Source organism: Aythya fuligula, chromosome 3, assembly GCF_009819795.1.
Source record: "Aythya fuligula isolate bAytFul2 chromosome 3, bAytFul2.pri, whole genome shotgun sequence".
Lineage (NCBI taxonomy): Eukaryota > Metazoa > Chordata > Aves > Anseriformes > Anatidae > Aythya > Aythya fuligula.
In genome coordinates, this window is record NC_045561.1 from 103,917,840 (window position 1) to 103,939,417 (window position 21,578).

The window sequence follows — 21,578 nt, forward strand, 5'->3', positions numbered from 1 at the left end:
GCTGCTGGGAGGGGTCTTGGCTCAGCCACACGAGCAACTGTTGCCCAAATACCAGCAGGCTCCAAGCACAAGAGACATTGTAAGAAGTGAATAAACCAGCACAGGAGACAACAACATTATTCCCTTGGCTAAGCCCCAGTGATGCCAAAGGTCTATTTTTTTGTTTGTTTTTTTTGAGGGGAATACTTTGTTAATCATAAGGTTGTTAATCATCAGCCCTGAGAAAGCAGTCTAGGAGGTTTCTGGAGAGCGTGGAAGATAGCTTCCTGATGCAGCTGGTTAGTGAGCCTACCAGGGGAGGTGCCCTGCTAGACCTTCTCTTCACAAACAGAGAAGGACTGGTGGAGGACGTGATCGTCGGGAGCTGTCTAGGGCAGAGTGACCACGCAATGGTGGAGTTCACTATTCTTGGCGAGGCCAGGAAGGGGACCAGTAAAACCGCTGTATTGGACTTTCGGAGGGCTGACTTTGAGCTGCTCAGGACACTGGTTGGTGGAGTCCCTTGGGAGGCGGTTCTGAAGGGCAGAGGGGTCCAGGAAGGCTGGGCGCTCTTCAAGAGGGAAGTCTTAATGGCGCAGGAACGGTCTGTTCCCACGTGCCCAAAGACGAGCTGGCGGGGAAGAAGACCGGCCTGGCTCAACAGAGAATTGTGGCTTGATCTTAGGAGGAAAAAGAGGGTTTATAAGCTTTGGAAAAGTGGGCAGGCCACTAGGGAGGACTTTAAAGAAGTAGCGAGGCTGTGCAGGGACAAAATTAGGAAGGCCAAAGCTCATCTGGAGCTCAATCTGGCTACTGCCGTTAAAGATAACAAAAAACGTTTCTATAAATACATCAACACAAAAAGGAGGACTAAGGAGAATCTCCATCCTTTACTGGATGCGGGGGGAAACTTAGTTACAAGAGATGAGGAAAAGGCGGAGGTGCTCAATGCCTTCTTTGCCTCAGTCTTTAGCGGCAATACCGGATGTTCTCTGGATACCCAGTACCCTGAGCTGGTGGAAGGGGATGGGGAGCAGGATGTGGCCCTCATTATCCATGAAGAACTGGTTGGTGACCTACTACTGCACTTAGATGTGCACAAGTCGATGGGGCCAGATGGGATCCACCCAAGGGTACTGAGGGAACTGGCAGAGGAGCTGGCCAAGCCACTGTCCATCATTTATCAACAGTCCTGGCTATCGGGGGAGGTCCCAATCGACTGGCGGCTAGCAAACGTGACGCCCATCTACAAGAAGGGCCGGAGGGCTGACCCAGGAAACTACAGGCCTGTCAGTTTGACCTCAGTGCCAGGGAAGCTCATGGAGCAGATCCTCCTGAGAGTCATCATGCAGCACTTGAAGGGGAAGCAGGCGATCAGGCCCAGTCAGCATGGCTTTATGAAAGGCAGGTCATGCCTGACGAACCTGATCTCCTTCTATGACAGAGTGACGCGCTGGGTGGATGAGGGAAAGGCTGTGGATGTGGTCTACCTAGACTTCAGCAAGGCTTTTGACACCGTCTCCCACAGCATTCTCCTCGAGAAACTGGCTGCTCTTGGCTTGGACTGGCGCACGCTTCGTTGGGTTAGAAACTGGCTGGATAGCCGGGCCCAAAGAGTCGTGGTGAATGGAGCCAAGTCCAGTTGGAGGCCAGTCACTAGTGGCGTCCCCCAGGGCTCGGTGCTGGGGCCGGTCCTCTTTAATATCTTCATGGATGATCTGGACGAGGGCATCGAGTGCACCCTCAGTAAGTTTGCAGATGACACCAAGTTAGGTGCGTGTGTCGATCTGCTTGAGGGTAGGAAAGCTCTGCAGGAGGATCTGGATAGGCTGCACCGATGGGCTGAGGTCAACTGCATGAAGTTTAACAAGGCCAAGTGCCGGGTCCTGCACCTGGGGCGCAATAACCCCAAGCAGAGCTACAGGCTGGGAGAGGAATGGTTGGAAAGCTGCCAGGCAGAGAAGGACCTGGGAGTGATGGTGGATAGTCAGCTGAATATGAGCCAGCAGTGTGCTCAGGTGGCCAAGAAGGCCAACGGCATCCTGGCTTGTATTAGGAACAGCGTGACCAGCAGGGCTAGGGAGGTGATCGTCCCCCTGTACTCAGCTCTGGTGAGGCCGCACCTCGAGTACTGTGTTCAGTTTTGGGCCCCTCGCTACAAGAAGGACATCGAGGTGCTTGAGCGGGTGCAGAGAAGGGCGACGAAGCTGGTGAGGGGCCTGGAGAACAAGTCCTACGAGGAGCGGCTGAGGGAGCTGGGCTTGTTCAGCCTGGAGAAGAGGAGGCTCAGGGGCGACCTTATCGCTCTTTTTAGGTACCTCAAGGGAGGCTGTAGCGAGGTGGGGGTTGGCCTGTTCTCCCACGTGCCTGGTGACAGGACGAGGGGGAATGGGTTTAAGTTGAGCCAGGGGAGTTTTAGGCTAGATGTTAGGAAGAACTTCTTCACTGAAAGGGTTGTGAGGCATTGGAACAGGCTGCCCAGGGAAGTGGTGGAGTCACCATCCTTGGAAGTCTTCAAAAGACGTTTAGATGTAGAGCTTAGGGATATGGTTTAGTGGAGGGCTGTTAGCGTTAGGTTGGAGGTTGGACTCGATGACCTTGAGGTCTCTTCCAACCTAGAAAATTCTGTGATTCTGTGATTCTGTGATTGTTGATATCCCCAGGGTGACAGCCTTCAGATCCATGACGAACTTGCAGGTGTCATTGCAAATAACAGTAACCTATGCTACTCAAGCCTATCATATAATAACGTGTCACCTGAAAAGATCATGGCTCTCAATTTTCATTGACTTTAAATGGAAAATAATAATATCCTTTTCAATGCAACTCAAAAAGTTGCAACTAGTTGTAAGCAAAGTGGCTGCTGAAATCCCCACTGTGGATAGAGCAGCTCAGGAGGTCCCAAGCAGCAGTGTCACATCCACCAAGGGAAATAAACCATGCTAACTAGATTCCTCTACATTTCTTACTGTTCCAGAGTAAATGAAATTATGGCCATGACAGAAAGGTGGGGGAAAGTAAGATAATTTGCTGGAACTCTCCCTTCTGATGCTTCCTGGCTTAGCTTAGTCATCCAAATTGGTACATTTTGTAGATTTAAAAAAATGGATTTTGAACAGCAAGGTGAGGAAATTATGGAGCAATCCAATGCTGCTGCCTTGTGCAGTCTGTAATTAGGAAGTTAGTGCAATGAACTCATCTAAATTCCCAGATTTCCACCTAGTCAACAGTTACATCAATGCAAGTACATGATGTTCTGTGATAATGGCAACTGCAACAAAACACGAAGGATCTGTGTGTACAAGAGGGCACCTCCAGCTACAGCAGCACCCAAGGCAAGGAAAGAACATTGGCAGTAGGCTGCTGTGCTGGGCACGTGCCTTACAGCAAGGTGTTGCTCAAGGACCGCTGCCTGCAGCCCAGTGTGGCAGCTTCTGCTCAGGGAGCATAGGAGGGGCTTCCCCATGCTGCATTATGGATGCATGAGAAAAGGTTCTGCACAAGAAAAGGAGATTGATTCCTGTTGAATATTCAGTAGTCATGTAGGAAGTGTGATGGATATTTGGGGTGAGTGTGTCTGGGTGCAGCTTCATTTCTAAATAGAGATTAAAATAAAAACAGCAATTTTCCTGTTCCATTTGCATGCCTCTACCGATTCTAATGATTTCCCACCCATCCAGCCACTAGCACTGCTATGATTCAATAGGGAAGCAGCAGTTACTTCAGTGAAAGATCCCCAACATTCAGTTGCACCTTGTTCTGATCCAGGTAACACAAGGCACACACCATCCCAGTAAGCCACTGGCACAAGAGTAGTCTTCCAAATCTTTATTTCATAACAAACATCACTTAATGTAACTCAGATATGAATGAAAAGCACCACCACCACCACCATTTTTAATATTATTTTTACTCTTTTGGTCACAAAATGTTACTAAAGCACTTCAAGGCTTTTCATTGTTCTGTTTTGCTAATCAGCGTCTACCAATGAGCTGGGAAAAAAAAATCAGAAACCACTGTAGCTGGCAGAGACTGCAACACAAATGCAAACACAAATCAAAGTGAATGATTTTCTGGTGAAAACCGATAAAGGCAGAGCAAGAAACAAACGTGTAGCAAATTGGCCTTACTTAACCACCATCCATTTAAGCACATTTGGATGCAAGGTTTGCACACAGACTGCTTATGCTTCACAGAATCACAGAATTTCTAGGTTGGAAGAGACCTCAAGATCATCGAGTCCAACCTCTGACCTAACACTAACAGTCCCCACTTACCATATCCCTAAGCTCTACATCTAAACGTCTTTTGAAGACTTCCAGGGATGGTGACTCCACCACTTCCCTGGGCAGCCTGTTCCAGTGTCTAACAACCCTTTCGGTAAAGAAGTTCTTCCTAACATCTAACCTAAAACTCCCCTGGCGCAACTTAAACCCATTCCCCTTGTCCTGTCACCAGGCACGTGGGAGAACAGGCCAACCCCCACCTCGCTACAGCCTCCCTTGAGGTACCTATAAAGAGCGATAAGGTCGCCCCTGAGCCTCCTCTTCTCCAGGCTGAACAAGCCCAGCTCCCTCAGCCACTCCTCGTAGGACTTGTTCTCCACCCCCTCACCAGCTTCGTCGCCCTTCTCTGGACCCGCTCAAGCACCTCGATGTCCTTCTTGTAGCGAGGGGCCCAAAACTGAACACAGTACTCGAGGTGTGGCCTCACCAGAGCTGAGTACAGGGGGACGATCACCTCCCTAGCCCTGCTGGCCACACTGTTTCTTATGCAAGCCAGGATGCTGTTGGCCTTCTTGGCCACCTGAGCACACTGCTGGCTCATATTCAGCCGACTATCAACCAATACTCCCAGGTCCTTCTCTGCCTGGCAGCTCTCCAACCATTCCTCTCCCAGCCCGTAGCTCTGCTTGGGGTTATTGTGCCCCAGGTGCAGGACCCGGCACTTGGCCTTGTTGAACTTCATGCAGTTGACCTCAGCCCATCGGTGCAGCCTATCCAGATCCTCCTGCAGAGCTTTCCTACCCTCAAGCAGATCGACACACGCACCTAACTTGGTGTCATCTGCAAACTTACTGAGGGTGCACTCGATGCCCTCGTCCAGATCATCCATGAAGATATTAAAGAGGACCGGCCCCAGCACCGAGCCCTGGGGGACGCCACTAGTGACTGGCCTCCAACTGGACTTGGCTCCATTCACCACGACTCTTTGGGCCCGGCTATCCAGCCAGTTTCTAACCCAACGAAGCGTGTGCCAGTCCAAGCCAAGAGCAGCCAGTTTCTTGAGGAGAATGCTGTGGGAGACGGTGTCAAAAGCCTTGCTGAAGTCAAGGTAGACCACATCCACAGCCTTTCCCTCGTCCACCCAGCGCGTCACTTTGTCATAGAAGGAGATCAGGTTCGTCAAGCAGGACCTGCCTTTCATAAACCCATGCTGACTGGGCCTGATCGCCTGCTTGCCCTGCAAGTGCTGCGTGATGACTCTCAAGAGGATCTGCTCCATGAGCTTCCCTGGTACTGAGGTCAAACTGACAGGCCTGTAGTTTCCCGGGTCTGCCCTCTGGCCCTCCTTGTAGATGGGCGTCAAATTTGCTAGCCGCCAGTCAACTGGGACCTCCCCCGATAGCCAGGACTGCTGATAAATGATGGATAGTGGCTTGGCCAGCTCCTCTGCCAGTTCTCTCAGTACCCTTGGGTGGATCCCATCTGGCCCCATTGACTTGTGCACATCCAAGTGCCGTAGCAGGTCACCAAACAGTTCTTCGTGGATAGTGAGGGCCACTGCTTATTGAATAAGAACCTAGATATGTGACAGGAAAAGGCTCTTAGAGTTGAGATGAGGCAGGACAATTCCCACTGAACACAGTATGTGATGGCTGTTGCAACTGTAATGCTACTAGTTTCTACTACTAGTTTTCACCCTATTGGTTAATAACTAGCAGGGTGGAAAGGTGTCACTACTGTGCTTTGTTTTATAGACTCAATGATTGATGTACTAAGGGCTGCATGCTAAGGGAATGAATTACAGACTGAAAAAATCCTCCTTAAATTGAAAAACTTAACAGTCTTTTCTTAGCTTCCCCAAGAGAAGGTTTAGAGGTGGATTTATCAAGTACCAGCAGAACAAGAAAGCTTCAGGTATGTGAGGGCTCTTTAGTGTAACAGACAGAAGCATAAAAAAAAGTACATGTATACATCCACACCTTTAATGCAGATGCATAAAGTTTTACAAAGAGGTAACTCACTGCAGCAACAATTCGTTTTGGAAAGTCGGGCTTTGCAGTCTGGACTCATGGCTGCATAATATTTCAGAAGACATGGTGATTGAGAAATCAGTCACCCAAATGTTAGTATACAGTGTACCTGATGTGATGAGGGTGTCTCACCTGGTCTGGCACAGAAAGGGGGCACATTTCCCAAAAGTGCTGCTCTGTACCTGCCAGACCCAAGCAGACGTAGAGCATTGCAAGGCTCCTAAATGCCCTCATGTGAATGAAGCTGGAGCCTGGTACTGTCACTTGAGCCTACACGCACTTTGGCAGAGCAATAACTTTCAGGTGCCTGATGCATGGGCATCAGTTGCCAGCAAAGATCACAATATCATTTATATATGAAAGGACCTACTGAAAACATCTCGTGCAACCTGTCTGCTCGAGAAGGGTCAGTTGGAGTGGGTTGTCCAGCATGATGTCCACATATGATAAGGTGTCTGAGCACCTTGATAGGGTGTCTGAGCACAGGGTCAGGCACTGCATCGTGACTTTTCAGCCTCCCCCCTTAGACTGGGGGCATCTGGATCTGGCTGCTGGAGCCAGACCTGGAAATCCTGGTCCCAAGTTATTGAGTTATACTCAACATCTGCTTCTGAACTCATATATCAAAAGAGGACTCATGCCACTTATGTCAGTTGGAAATGGGATAAAAATCAGAAATGGGCCATTGATTCTGGCACTGAAACAGGAAGCAGCCAAGGGACCAGATTGATGACCACTCTCCAAAACACAAGCAATGCTCACACAGCTCCTTCCGCCATCTCTGCAGCACATAATTCCAACAAAGCCATCACTCCTCTGTGCAGCTCTCCTTCTTGTTCTGCCACCCTGTAGAGCCTGCAGCTATGGAAGCTCAGTCTTTTATGTGAAGGAAGACAGAATTATAAACTGCCCTGTTTTCTCCTACTTTGGAAACCTAAATTCAAGGCTCTTTCTGCAGTGGCTGAAAACTGTGGTTAATGTTTTCCAGCTGGTGAGAGTAGATCAAGCCTTTCAGAAATCACTTGTGTTTTTTTTTTTTTTTTTTAAACTTATGTTCTGAAAGGAGGCCCAGCTTCCAGTTTTGCATATTGGCTTCTGAATAGTAACGTCTGAATGCTATTTTCATAAACTAACTCAGCACCAGATTTTACAGATACAGTATTTAATGACTGCTTCTAACTTTGCAAGGTCTATTTTTTTCTTAGCTTTCTAACCAAAGTGTTTTCTTGCCTTTCTGATATACATCCAGCATCCTCCAGACAGCTTCTCATACATATTCAAATCTAACAAACAAAAGTCTGGGTAATAATTCTCATGTTATTGCCCTGATTTCAATAGAAGTGAAGATCACTTGATATATCCGATGACTGAGTTGTATCTGGTGACTGACAAAATAACTAAATCATGTGATTTTACAGAATCATCTGGATAAAAACAAAATATTAGCCACCCACAAAACTCAGCGAACAACTGATCAAGCTGATCTCCCAAGCTTATTATTGAAATAAATCTGTGATTTAAATTTGGTGACAAAATATTTGCAAACACTTATTCCATTACTGCATGCTCATATTTTGTCATAGGATGAACCAGATGAAATGCAAGTAATGGTGTAGTTCCATGATGTTCAATGCAACACATATGCTTAACATCATGTTCTCTATTCCTCGCTGTGCCCCTGCATGGAAGTGGTATGACTTCATCTACCATTTATTACAGATGGAGTGGCAGACACAGATTTTACTACTGTCAAAACAGCATTAACACTCAGTAGTACCTGGGTATTAAAATGCCATGAACTTATCCCTCCATCAGACTGCTTGGTATGGTGTTATATTGCAAAAAAAAGATACCGTCATTGACACGTACCTGGTAAAAACAGGAACATCAAAGCTGCAGTGCAGTGACTGAAGGACAAAATGGAGAGACTTCTGGATCCATTTTGCCACCCTGAAAAATTCCCATCCAAAACAAACCGTCTCAAACAGCCAGCATACCTGCTGAACCTTTTCAGCTGAGGACAATGAGGAAAGGTAATGTGTGTGAGAGGGAGAGCAATTGCCACTTGGCCAGGCTTGATGGGGACATGAGAGGACACATGGCTGGTTAGTCTGAAAGCAAGGGACAGAACAGGTGGGAGTAGCACAGGTGAGAGATCTGGTTTAGGAGGGTAATAGGGAGCAGAAGAATGAAAAGGACTACAGACAGGACCACTAAAGAAGAGAGGCAAAAGGGAGAGATGTGAGAGACCTTTTCCATTTTTATACCATTTTGTCTTCACACAAAGCTCCATTTTCCAATTTCCTTTGAGTGATGTTAGCTCCCTACGATGAAAGTCTCTTCGGTACTTTTAGCACTGAAAGTCATTTGCTAAAGACAAATCCAGCTGGAAAAGTGATGATGTACGTGTGTGTGTATGTGCATACATATGTATTATACAGTCAGCCCTGCATAATTAATCAAAAATATTTCTAAGTACTTTCAGAAAAGTTTGCTACAGCTATAACTGAAGAATCTTTTAGTAAATAGATTTTCTGTTGGGTATAAATATAAATTAACATATTTGTGTGCTTACCCTTTGTGCTTATGGAGATAAAGCAAAATAATTTTTCTTTTAATAGTTATTTTCTGTGTGGTGCTGAAAAGATCCTTCCACATAGCCACAATTTACAATCCAGAGCAACAGGGAAGCTGTGAAGTCAACCCAGTAACGAGCTTCAATCTATTCACATTTCCCTCGGAATTAACTTGTTATTACCTTACTTTTTCCACAACCAGCACAGAGCTGACTCACCTAATTAGAGAAAAAAATCCAGCACAGAAAGATATTGAATGTTTCTGAAAATTAATGGCTATGTGTCTTATTCCTTTTATTTCCAGATGGCAATTTTTTATTTTTTATTTTTATTTTTTTCTGGTGAGCCCTATGGGAAAATTCTCAATGAATCTGAATACATTATTATTTTTTATTACATTTATTTTATTAAATAAAATCATATCATTCTTCTCATTGATGTACTGTTCTTCCTACATGAAACCCAAGGAAACAGCAGCAAGATTGTGGTATGAATCAGAAGAATATTTTTGTGCAGCACATGGTGAAAAATAATCTTTAATTTAAAAATATTTTTAATTCTTTGGGAACTTAGACACTTGGCTTAATTTCTACTGGGTCAGGAATGGCATTGTACAATAGGTACCTTCACTTTAAAACTGCCACCCCTGTGAGACTGCAACTGACCTCTGGCTTCTGATCTTAAACAGTTGAAAAAAGAGTTAATAATTGTTTTTTAAAGACCTGTGGAATAAATGTAGAGGAACACTGAATCAAAACACAAACCCTATCAGGGAAAGAGATGGAAAATAAAGGGACAGTCTTGACAGGATGCCCTGATAGTTTGACTCTTGCATAGCCCATTTTTCTAGCTTGTAGTGGTCTCTCTAAATCCTCCCAGTTTGGTATTTTCTGCAGTCCATCTTCCAATGGTAAGATACATAGCTCTTCCATAGATAACTCTTCAACTGCCATTTAGAAATAAAGACAGAGAAGGCATTATCCTTTTCGTATATCTTGCTTTCTTGAGGACCTTAAAAAGATACCTCTTTTGCAGAGGAACATGGAAGTAGCTTTAAATATTCCTGCTCTGCATGAATGCTCGTATACTGTCATGAGAAGCCTCCAGCTGCTGTTAAACAGAGATACTGAGAGATTCAGCCTCCCTCTAAAGGCCTTCATTGACTTGCCAGAAGCAGGAAGTGATTTCAAAGCCTGTTTTCACACACCTATTGACTTTCACATTACTCCTTAAAAAGGATTATTGGATGTTCACATAATGAATGATGATGTTATCATTAAAGAATTCATTAATTCTGAAAAAACATCTGCCATCTATGGAGTTCATCAAATAAACTGAAAAGAAGACATTGTAGGAAAAACAAATATAATATTCTTAATGAAATTCTGAGAAGGAAGTTAATATGAGTAATACTTCTTAGGGACTCGTAATAGATCTTGCTTTCTTAAGAGTGCTGAGAAAATTGTTCAATGAATAAAAAGAGGAAAGAATAGTATACAAATGTACACAAACACAAGTTTAAGAACTTGATTCTGCAATTATTTCTGCAGAAGCCTGGGCCTGATAAACAAAGACATTGACCAACAGGGGAAGATCAAGCAGAGTCCACCAGGATGGTCAGGGCTGGAGCTGGGCTTGTTCAGCCTGGATGAGGGACAGCATCAGGGGGCTGTACCAGCATCCTACCCCTGGCTCTGGGTGGGTATTGAGGAGCTGCAGCTGGGCTCTTCACGGCAGTGCACAGCATGAGAATAAGAGGCAGAAGCCACAAATTGAAAGAGTTTCCAGCTGCATACAAGGAAAGAAATGTCACTGGGGACCATCAGGCACTGGATCAGGCTGCCCGGAGAGCTTGTGTAGTCTCCATCTTCAGAGGATTTAAGACCCAGCTGGATAAAACCCTGAGCTGCCTGGTCTGATCTCATAGCTGACCCTGCTTGGAGCAGGAGGTTGGTCTAGGGGTAGCAGAAGTTTGTCCTAAAGTGGCTGATTCTGTGATTCCAGCACCTCATGTGTACCAGCTTGATCGCCAGCTAGGATTTGTAGAGGCAATCACCGCTGTAAAGATGTTTTATTATCATCCCTTTAAATAAGTTTGTCTTTACAATGAAACTTGCCAGTCCACACTCATATATCTAGATGATAAAAATCTAGAGACAACCATAAAACAACTTGGGAAAAAAGCAAGATATTATTTATAGTGCAAAACTAAATCATTGTCCCGTATTATTTTTTTTTACATGAAGAGGTGCAACGTGCTGGAAGAGGAATAATGACTACAAACAATTCCTAACTCCTGCAAGTAGCACAAAAATCCCACACAAATCCATCTGATCTCTGCTGTCGAAGCACTCCCATTCATACTAATCTATTCCAAAAATCACATTACTCTTTCACTGCGCGCATCTCCATTCACACAGGCAGTCGTCCAGAATTATGTTGAGAACATATTGCAGAAGCCCTTCGTTTCAGAGCTAAAAAAAACATGTGCTAAACCAGACAGACATTTCCAAGCAGAGAACACATGCATGAAGGTTAAACTGCTCCATACACGGCAGAAAATCCATGTTCTTTGCAGGGCTACATCCCTCATCCATTTGCAAGCATATACACAGGGTGAAATGCTTCAGGTCATCAGAAAAATGGTTCTTCTTTTGCCTTCAGCAAGAGTATATTGCTTTTTTTAAATAATTCAGGTTTGTTAAGAAAAATGTTTATTTATTTTAGCACAAATATGGTTATGAATGTCATTAAAGTAGCACAGTAATGAGCTTGAGCTGACTGCGTATATTACATTTCATGTTCATTATGGAAACTAATGTCAGGTTAAATATATGCCTACACTTGAAATACAGAGCTTTTCCAAGTGAAAAGTATATTGAAAGGAAGTTTAAAGATAAAACATTCTGTTATCCACAGAAGAAAGTCCGATTTGAATTACCGACTAAATTACAGAGACAAGAACCACAGATCCCAGCAGAATCTAGTCAACAAGAAGTTTGCCCTGCTTTTGCCTCAGAATTGGAAGGGCACCCACTCTATTTTTTTTCCAACCTCAGTATGGACATGCAATACATTGCTGAAGGCAGAGTGGCTTGAAGAAAATGAAAGAACAGCCCTCCATATAGTAATGAAAGATTAATGCTGGACTGTTTTATTTTTATCAGATTGATTTACACTGATTTCGGAAGAGCTCAAAAACCATAAGAAATTATGGTATAGTTGGGAACATTTAGTAGCTGTCTTTCTCATTCTTCTAGCTGGTGTCCAAGCAGAAAAAAAAATCCTGAAAGCAAAATAAAATATTTTATACAGAGTATTATGTTCAGACTAACAAAGGAAAAACTAAAATGAAAAAAGAACAGTAGAGATACCACTTCTGGGATGAACTGATCTTCTTAGGATTGAACAATTTAATACATGTGACTTGTATTTTCTCCTCATGGGTCTGTCATCTTTTTAAATGCCATTAAAACTCTGTCAAAAAGCCTGATAAGACAGTGGCTGTTGTTCAGAAAGAGATGATAAATATCAGGTAGATTAATGAACTGAATGGGAAGCCTCACTCCAAAAATAATGAAGCTCATATGCTGAACTTTGCCATTTACATCCACATACTAAATCAACCAAGCATTTAAATGTACACAGCTCTGACCAATTTACCAGTCAGGGAATCTGTGATACCAGTTCGTATATAAATAGAATAACAAAATTTCAAAGGACATCTCTTTTCCTCTTCCTTCAGAAACATTGAATATCTATGAAACAGGATGGTGGGCTTTTGGCTTACTATTAGTCCATAGAATTCCTTAATGAGGTTCACGTAGCCTGTTTGTACAAAGGATCATGTTCAGATAACAAGCAGGAAGGGGATTTTGTGCACGGTAGGAATAAAGAGCAGAAAGCAAAGCTGCAGTTATAGGTCATAAATAACCTCGTGGATCTATAGTCACTCCAGAGCCTGCCAAAAGCAATTGCTTCAGGACTGCTAGAACATCCAAGCCTGCATACTCGGCACCTAAAACTGATAGCTGAGCACCTGGCCCAACGTTATGGCAATCTGAAAATAGAATCATCTGTGTCAATAAGCATCCACTAATATCTCTGGCCATTGATTTCTGCTTTCACGTTAGAACATAATTTTATTTCAGTTACTGGATTTTGAAAAAGAATTATGGAGATAAGGAGATGGTGTTTGAAATAATCATCTGGGTTGACAAGCAGAAACAATGAAAATATTGTAGTTATTCACAATATTCACAGTTAATAGAGGTAATACAATTGACTTTTTAACATACAAATAGAGTAAATACACTTCAATTTTTAAAGTGGAACTGAATATACAATATTCAATAGACATTTTTGATTTGCTGCATAATCAGTGATCTCTTGCTCAACTGAGAAACCATTTTGATGTATGGTAATGAATTCTTAAAAATATCAGATTTGGGCAAAAGAGAAGCATTCTTGGAATACAATTCACTGGAAAAAAAAAATCAAAAGATTAAGGTTGCTGACATGGTGCACTGTATAAACTTGTTCAAAAAACTAACTCAAATAACCTGTGAAATGTTAAAATGTGAGACGACAGAACTCTTTTTTTTTTTTTTTTTTGCCTTTTCATTCTCTTAATTTCCATGAAAGAAATCATCTTCCCATTTTAAACACATTGTCCTACAGTTAATGAGAATTAACAAAATAATGGGATGAGATTTTCACAATCTCGAGATAAAATTGTATCTTTGCATCAAGTAGCACAATTTTCTTATGCACACATTGTCTTAGTCTATTTTTTCTGCACAAGTAATCTTTCCAAAATATCATCTAATTTGGTTCCAAATGAAATATTATTCAAGACTGGCTGCTGAAGTAGTTACAGCATTAATTTGTAAAATTTCTTATTTTAAGATTTTGTGCTGTTAAAGGTTTCATATTTATTCAAATAACTCCACTAGGAAATATTAAATTCTGAACTGCTGAAATGGTTGAAATTGTGAGGACCTCAAACAGCCTGCTGAACCAGTGGAATATTTCTTTTCTGTTGCCTTTTGGAGCAAACTCTTAACCCAGTAGCTGAGCTCCTGAGTTCACTCCTACCTCCTCTGGTGGCCCATTCTTCATGTGTCCCCTGAGGACAATATCAACCCTAGGTCAGGTCATTTCTCACTTGGGAATTAATACCACAAGTTACTGCATGTTTATTAGATGCATCACCTGCAACAGGTACATAGTATTTGATGGGCTGAACTCAGTGCTAGAGTGCATAAGGGAAAACTCATGCCAGTATTGATTTTGACGCAATTTCTTTATGTCTCAGTTTAATTATTTGTAAAAAGAGAAACAATGGCATCTATCCCATAAGCAAACTGAGATGCTTAAAACATAATGTTTTAAATTCCAGGCTAGATGAAGAGGCAAACTTACAGAACAAAAAAAAAGACCATGAAGTAAAATCCTACGAAAATTCTGTTTAAATCATTTAAATTTTAATTCTAAAACATTTAGTTGTGTTCCCCCAAGCTCCAGAAGACAGGCAGCTTAGTAAAGGAGACAGTGAGAGCAAACCTTTTATGAGAAAGTCTTACCCATTTCTAATACCATTTTTTTTTTTTTTTTTAATTTAGTTTATTTCCATTATCTTTGGCTTTCTTGGGCCTTGCAACTCTTACGAACCTACCTGTCTTTTAATTGAACTCAACAATAAAAAGGGATAAAAATTCTCTTTAAAAATAAACAGCTAGGTTTACCTTTGAAAAATATTTCCAGTTCATATAATTATATTTACAAATCAATCCTGAGTTTCCTAATGCGATACAAAAGAAGAAAGCGAATTCCTGCAAAATCTGAGTAAATTAATCCTTTACTGGAGAGCTAATAACACTTTCTGCAATTCATATCTCTGTGGTTTCTCTATTTCTGGACTGTTTCAAGGATCCAACCATATCTCAACAAGACTTTGTTTCTAACTTCTTTCTACAAGCTGAACCAAACATTTATTTTCTACTATCAGGAGCAAAATACATCCAGTAAGACAAGATCAGCTTTTCATGAAAGGTTTCCACTCATACATAAACTAGCTGGGGATGATTTATAAACCACTGCAAAAGTGATAAAAAATAACTATGTTTAGACTAGTTTCTTTTTTTTTTTTTTTTTTTTCTTTCTTTCTTTTCTTGCATGCCTGTTTAATTCTGCCCTTATTAAAATGGCAGTTTTTGCTATTCTCTTACTTGATGAACAGAGATAATCTGGCACAATTTTCTCATCTGATTCCATCAACATCTACTTCAAAGGCCATGCCCAGCCTGTGGCTGCTCAGCTGGGTGCTGGCAGACAGCTCTCCAGTCCCCAGGCCATGATGTTCTCCAGGAACCTGCTGCTTTTGGTGGCTGATGGGCAATAGAGGCAGTGTCTGGGCTGCACACTGCAGCACGGCCACTGAGTACGTAGTCTCACTCTTGGCAATGTTCATAAGCATGTAAGCAAGAAAAGTTTTGCAGCCATGCCATGACAGATCCCAGAGTCCAACTCTGAAAGCACCAGCAAGTCCACAGTGCCCCAAAGCCATTCCAGAGACCAGAGTTATTTAAATGCAAGGAAGGGATCACTTTGCTCCTGCCCAAAATTGCAAACCATCAGCAGGACAATTATGCCGCTGATGGTCTGGCAGATGTATCTGATCCCCTTCCCTGGCTGACCGCGTGCGAGCTGCTGGCAGCAGGCAGCCTGGCTGCACGTCAAGCAGGTGCAAGATGTGAAGGGATGGAAAAACAAGTGATGCTGCCTACAAAAATAACTACAGCTTTCGTATGTCTAGTGCCGTCTCGGGGTTGAGCTGCACGTTGCACAGCAATGATTTTAGGGTCATGGTAACAGGTTTATGAGGGTGTGCTTCACAGACTCGCTCTGGGCAATAGGTCATAGTAGCTCTGTGAACAAAGTAGCTCTGTGAATAAAAAAAATAAAATAAAAACAGCAAAGACAGAGAAACAGTCTATACTGCATCATAGAATCATAGAATTACAGAATGATTTAGGTTGAAAAGACCCTTATGATCATAACACTGTAAAGCAGATGCCATAAAGCAGACAGAACATTAGGGGTCTGCGTTCATTTCCTTCAGATTACAGTGAAATACAAAGATAAGGCTCAGTTTCATGTTGACTGTGTCTGGCTGGACCTGTACCAGCTAACTGATGTGTTTATTTTAGAGTGATGTGGTCTAGGTTCCCTTCCCAGAGACAGTTTTCCCATTACTGTTTTATATGCATACCAGAGGAGCGCTGTGAAACATCACCAAGAAAGGATACACACACTGCCAAAAAAAAAAAAAAAAAAGTGCAACCAACATAACAAAAGCAGTTCTTTGCCAGTGTTGTCCCCAAGTGCTGAGCCAAAGCTGATTAAACTGTGTGACAAACATGCAAGACACACAAGGTCACTTGTAAGAGGACTAATTCTGCACCCCCTTCCTGCAGGTGGTCACACTTTCACACTGCTTATATAGCACAAAATTTACTTCTGAGGCTTCAGTTTCACAAATCTGGATTAGGGAGGACAAGTGAAAATGGCCAGCTAGTTCCTTGCTCTGGGAATCAGGGCTGGGTGTCCTCACTGGTATGCAAAACCAGGTGTTCAACAAGGTTGGACTAGAAGAGCAAATTGCCCAGGCTCATGTTTAGCCCACACATCCACGGGAATATGGATTGATACCCAGAGCACCTGACTCTAGCTTTGAAGGCCAGAGGAGGTTTGGCTACAGGTGTATCCTGGGCTGGGGGAGCCGGGGAGGCAGGGGAAACAGGTCAAGTGATAACATCGAGAGAAATTCCCTCTTGGTTCATCTCCCATTCTTCTCTGTTCAGAATCACAGCATGCTCAACTGGATCTTTCCAGCCCAGAGCAACAAACCTAATTTATAATGTTCTTAATTGCTTTTCTTTTTCTTCTCCCCCAGCTGGCAGATGGACTTGTACCATAGCAGAAATGCTTTGTGTTGTGCTTGCAGGAATGATAATAGAGCCAACACAATGACTCCAGTTCCTGATCTCTGCAAAGAAAATTCAGGAAGCAACATTTGGTCTTTATTTATTTATTTTCAGTCTCAGCTCTTGTCTGAGCTCAGAAATAATTTCTGTCACTTTTTGTTTGCTTTTATTATATGGAGTTCTGAATTCTGTCTCTTAATTGCCACGAAGAATGGCTTTTGGAAACGAGCCAAGCTTTCTGCTTTGCTAAAGATGTAGGAAGGCGAAGAATGCTGTGGGACAGCGCATGACAAAGCCTGCTCTCTCAATAGTTAGGGATAAAGGAAGATTACTTCTATTGCATATATCAACCAAGAAATGCATAAACCTGGGGCTGGGTATAATGAAGATTTTGACTGGAATTGCCTACCTTTAGAGGTAAGACAAAGATTCAATGCAAAGCAGAGACACCATCAGATTCAGCTTCATATGCAGTAGCAAATAAGGTTCACAACAATTCTAATATCTGTAGCATCAGCATGAGTCTTTTCTGCCTTCTTGTCATTGTGCTGGGTTATGGACAAGTATTTCAGAGCCCTGTTTGTGTCCAGCTCCTGGGGTGAACCTGTCATCATACTTTTGGGTATATATTCCTGTCCCTCTGAAAGGGCTGTCTGACCAAGGGATATGAGCTACATTCAAAATCAAGTTTAAAAAGCTTCAAAGAATCCAAAATCTGAAGACATCGTCCTGGTGACCTGTTATGTATTGGTGTGTTACCCTTGTAAGGAAAAAGATGAGCAGAATTTACTTTGTGTGGTTTTCATATGAACCTTTTTGAACTGACTACCATTCCAGATGAGAAGTCAGGCTCAATAGCTCCTTCTGATAGAAAATATCATTAAATTCTAATTATTATTTAATGATTTATATAAAAATGTTATTTTTGAAGTAATTTCAATATTGCATAGTTGTATCCTTCTCAAACATTATGCTGTATAAGAAAAAAAAAAAACCACAACAACACTTTTTGCCTTTAAAACACTTAAAGTTTAAAGGCTGCATGTAGAAAAACAGTGCAGAAATGCATGAAAAGTTTGGCTTCTCCTTGCAGAAGGGGACTCAAGAAAATTGCTATTTCCACCAGGGTGAGTCTGACATTGTCATTATTTGCTTTTTCACTGAGCGGTCTGATGAGGAGACAATCACAGCAGGTAACAGACAGTGCTATGGCATGACCCAGAGAAGGCTGCGAGAGAGCATGGAAAGAGTTCAGGCAGTGTATGTGCTAAATAACATTAATTTAAATACAATTTTTGTGTGGGGAAACCAAAACCAAATCAGGCTCTGTCCAGTTCAGCCTCTGTGCAATGCGATGCAGCTGACGGCTGTTGTGTTTAACGATCGAGTCAGCTATGGGTTTCAGTGCCCTCCCAAGGAAGAGCACAGTGCCACGTCCCCATGGGGAATGCAGTGGCACCAACCCATCTGTGGAGACCTCAGTGGACCAAGGAATCAGCCCCACAGGGATCTTCTGCTTTTCAAAGACAGAATGAAATCACCAGCCTGCCTTTAGGGCCATCAGCAGCTTACAAGCTCTGGGTTATTAAATTTTGTAGGCAGACTTTCCTTAATACATCCAGTTAATTATGTAAATCCCAAGGCTTTTGTATGGCTTGATTCTCTATTAGACAAACTGCAAGTGCCTGTATGGATCAGAAGAGCCAGAGTTCAGTTTGTATCACCAGAGATGGAAGTGTCAGATTCAAAGTTCACACCCAGATCTGCTATTACGAAATGTCAGGGTATTTCATGTGTGAGTGGATTTTGTTTTTAACCATCCGTCACCTCCTGGATGAAAATGTGCCTCTTCTTTATTTACTTTGCTCATACATTATTTGCAGGCACCAATTAATCTCTTGGTGAGAGAGATTTCTCACTAACTCAAATAAACATAGACAGAAATGTTCCTCTTGATTCATAAGGGTAATCTGGTTTTGCTTCTCTCTTCTTCTGTGCTTCAGCCTCTTCCATGCAAGTTTGTGCTTTTTGAACTTCCATGCAAAGACACACAGAATATAGAAAAAAAATAATATAAAACAAACCAAACCAAAATAAAAATAAATAATTTTTTTCTTGGTTGTGTTCTCCTGCCCACTATAGTCAGGAACAAAGGTGTTGCTAATGAGAGGGTTAAAGAGCAATTTCCCAGAGCCCATGCCTCCTTGCAGGCAGGGCAAAGAAGGCATCATGGATCTGTCTTCATTGCCACGTTGTACAAACTTACACGGACTGCTTCCTGTAACAGCTCTGTATCCTCCTAGAGAAGCTAGAGCCAGCAAACTTTCCCTCCATGGGCAATGGTGAGGAAAAAACTCCTGCTTCTCTGAGCTCACACACTTTCATGTGTCCTCTGCAACTCACAGGCCAGTTCCTGCCAGAGCCAAACAGAGGCAAGTCTTTGTCAGACCACATTCTTCAGCAGTGGAAGAGTTGGCTTTATTCACTGCCAAGCTGGGAGCATCTCAGGGAAAGAGTACTTGAAGCTACGGTTAGCCATTCACATTAATGGACATTACAGCATTGCAAAGGCCATTAAGTTGCTCAGGGATGGGATCAGGCAGTAGGCTCTAAAAAGAGAAAAAGAAAACAATCTCATGAATATCACAAAATTAATCAAAGTATTCAAACATCAAATACAAATCTTGCAGCTGAAGAAGACTCATTTGTGAGACTAATTTGTAAGACTTTTTGTGAATACTGATCCTAGCACCATCATTTCACACCTCAAGTACAGTTTGCACTGTTTTCTTGGCATTTTGTCATAGCTTTATCTCAGATCACATTTTTCTTGTGGTAATAAATGCTCTCTCTTCCTACTGGAGTAGTTAAGTGGTTTAAATTCTGCTACAGGACAACAAACATAGTCTAATGTCCACCTTTCCCTGATAGTTAGCTAATGGGCAGAATTATTTCTCCAGTTTTATTGTACGATGGAGGAGTTATTTTATGCAGTGTGACCCATAAGCAATGCTGTCTAACCCTTATAGCATGCAAGCTTTTTCCCATTCTAGTGGCTAGGAACTTGCCATTATTAATTTTTATATAGTAGTAATTCCCTCCATGTTTCCCTAATCGAATCATCCCACTAATTTTTCTTCCAACCTTTTTAAGTAAAGTACTCGGAGTTTCCTCTGTAATTCACAGCATTTCCATCTCCCATGAGGACCAATGCACACACAGGCACCTACTGCTGCTCAAGACATTTGTCTCACGCAACACTGCACACAAAGAAAAATCTCCTGTGTCGTCCAAGAACACTCCTCTGCAGCACAGAAGGCAGTAACACAGAATCATAGAAAATTAGGTTGGAAAAGACCTTCAGGGTCATCAAGTCCAACCATCCACCTAACCTAATGACTAAACCATGTTCCTTAGTGCCATGTCCACATGTCTCTTAAATACATCCAGGTGTGGGGACTAATGCTTGACCCTTCTAATGCTTGACCACCTTCTCCATGAAGAAATTCTTCTTAATGACCAATCCAAACCTCCCTTGACACAACTTGAGACTGTTTCCTTGGGATCTACCACTTGTCACCTGAGAAAAGAGACTGGGAAAATTTCTGCTCCTTGTTACCTAAAAATTCAGAGTGATATTGAATATTCATAATTGAATGTATTTTGTTATGATGTGAAGAGCTTATTGGCTAGCATCTCTGTCTTATCAATTTATTCTCAGCTCTCCCAGGAATAAGAGACGTGAAAGCACTTGCTAACAAGAGCTCTTATTCTAAACAGAGTTTCAGTCAAGCCAGTTATCAACTCACTTCCAGTGTTGATTTCATTAAACAAACACTAGGTTACAAAAGCTGTCTTTATGACTCTTTGCAGCAAGCAGAAATCTGAAGTAACATTTTGAAATAAATCACAAGAGGCAATACGAACGAGGCATGGGGAGAAGGTAAATATCTACCACAGAAAGAATGGTAACTCCATCCTGTACTCATGATAAAAACATGAGGAAAAAAAGACTTTAAGCTCTTAACTAGACTGTCATGTTGATGTAGACAGAGTGAGGCAAATGTCATAACATTTTTGCAAAGCACTCTACATTAATTGACAAACAAGATGTTCCATTTCTCCACTATATTCAGAGGCTTATTGTTCAAAAAAATAATTGAAAATGACAAAACCTATTAGTAAAAATTACTTGAATACTTCTATTTATTTTATTTTTATTTTTTTTTCTGGCTCCATATTCTGTCTCCCCCTTAGGAGAATTCAAGGTCTACAAAATCCCTGGCAGCAAGGCAATTTTTTTTGTCACCCTCTCCACTTGGAGGTGATTATTTGGGGAAATATAATTAGAGGTTTTGCATACAAACAGCAGAAATACACGACTGAAAAATTAAATCTGGAAATTTTAGGGGAAGGAATGTTTGCTGAAAATTTTGTGCACTCAATTCAGCCATCAAAAAGGTATCAAAATGGACTTCTCTCTTTCATCTGGAACAGGATGGAAGAGACACACCATGACTGTATCTTCAAAAGGTCCAAAAGCAGAAATGCACAAATGAGAAAGGAAAACAAAAGAAAACCTGACTAAATAATGGCTCATGATCAAGCCTTAAAAATTAGTTTTGTCTCACGGAAGCATAGACTATAGCAAAAATTAATGGGTAGGCTGGAAGCAAATGCAGCTAGCACTTTTAATCTGCTCATTACATTTAGATACTCTATGCCATGAAAAGCATGCCAGGAGGAGCTGCCCCTTTCAAATCCTACTTTGTTTTGTTC